Raw genomic sequence first — 2,121 nt, forward strand, 5'->3', positions numbered from 1 at the left:
GGCAAACAAAAAATGTGGAGGAACATGTCTTTATCTGCATTGAAAGCATGAGATGTGAATTTTATCATAAATATATAATATATTTATATGGTTAAATACTTAGTGTGGATTTAATAATACATTTAAGAAAAGGAGAAATGCCTCATTGGTGATTTCACATGGAAGAAAACACTATGAAAATTTCTTACTATAGTAACAGTTCAAAAGCTGCAGTAACAGTTCATTTTTTGTTCATTTGAAATATGAAATGTACACCTGAATTTTAATTTCTTTATATTTTCTGGGGTACTATATTATAAATCTAAATGAACTCAATATAAATGGTCACTCAGTTACAAATTTGTGTTTAATTCAGAATCTAAACTTAACAGGTTGTAGATTTTACATCCTACTCTACTTTTTTGAAAAATTGGGTTGGCTTTTATTAGAAAGCGCAAACATTTTGAGGAAGTTATTTCAAGCATGCTAAACGCGGATACAGATCAGATCATTTTTGAGTTTCCCTATCATTAAGCAAATGTATGTTCTTCCTGGTCTGGTTGCTGAGCCACATACCTGTGTTTTCAAAGAAGTCAGAAGTATAATTTAAAGAAAAACAAAGTGCTCCGCAAAAAATAAAAAAAAACACCATACAAGAGTTGAACACGTAAAGATTTATCCACAAACAACTGAAACCAGATTCTTCAACTAAAACTTTCTACCTAATTGTCTAATTTAGATGCTGGTGCAATAATTTATCCTAAAACGTCCCTTTTGACAAGAATGTTTTTTTTTTTTACTGAAACAAACACTAAAAATACCCAAACCTCATCTGAGGTCGTCACTGTGGAGAAAGAAGGTACTTTGCTGTGCTGTGGGGGAGTTCAACCCCCAATAGTTTATACCAATAAATATAATCCATTCAATAACTTCATCCTGATTTACAAAATATATGCATTAATAATTAGCTTTTTGATTTTCTTACTTTGTTTTCATATTGTAGCAAAAAAAAAAAAAAAAAAAAATCACTTTTTATTATCTAGTATGTAACCCCAAGCACTTATATGATCTGACAATGACCTTTATGAAAAAGAAACTAAAGGTGCTGCTTGTACACATGTGGCAGAAGTTCAAGCTCACACAAAATTATTTTATTCTGGAGGAGTCAAGAGTTTCAGTTCATCCATAGACTGTTCAAAGAGCTCTGCCAACTCATTAATAATGCTTACCTTCTGGCACAAAGCTAAAAAGCGGGCATGGTTGATAAAAATAGCTGCAATGTCAACATGAGTGGGAGACAGGTGCTGGGATCTAAAAGAAGTAGGAATTGCAAGTCCTGTTTCAGGATCAGAAGTTTTCCACATTTGGAGGCATTGAATCCATTAAAAAAATGCAATAACAAACAAGCATTCAATAAAATGGAAGAAAATAAAGTAAATAAATTCAGAATATCAAGAGAAGCCTTGCATTTATAAATCCATTGTTGGCAAATCTGTTCAACATTACAAAGCACCTAAACTATTATTCTACTTGCTATGATGCTGGACAGGATAAGTAAAAAAACAGTGATCCACCTTAAGCTTTCCAAAATTTTAGGAGTAATGAGAATATTAAGTGAGCCTATGAGAGAATCTAAAGCAGAATAGATGGTATTTGACTGTGCATAAAATATTTTATCTATTATTTTACACAGTATTTGTTTAACATATATTGAACATAGTTTATGAGTTAAAAAAATCACATTTCTAATATACAAGTAAAAGTGTTTGCTTCTACAACCAGATTTTTTTATTAATTGTGAATGAATAGTTTGGCTTTTGCTATAAATATTTGAAATAAACATAAAACTATCTAAAAATCAGTGCATAATTTTTTTTTTTTTTTATGTAAAAACATTTACATTAAAGTAATAACTGACCAAGGGAGATAACTGGTACAAATGTCCAAGTAGATTGTAATGATAATTTACTTTAAACTGGGGCTTTTTTTTTTATAAACATAAACCTAAAGCAGGGCTATCCAAGTCCAGTACTCAAGAGCAACCTAGCAACTTTTTCATGCATCCTCTTTTTTATGCAAATATGAAGGACGTCATATTTTTGCCACATCACTAAAGTAAGACCGCAACCTTATTTTTCTCTG

The sequence above is a fragment of the Cyprinodon variegatus genome, unplaced genomic scaffold (genome assembly GCF_000732505.1).
Source record: "Cyprinodon variegatus isolate N-32 unplaced genomic scaffold, C_variegatus-1.0 Scaffold239, whole genome shotgun sequence".
Lineage (NCBI taxonomy): Eukaryota > Metazoa > Chordata > Actinopteri > Cyprinodontiformes > Cyprinodontidae > Cyprinodon > Cyprinodon variegatus.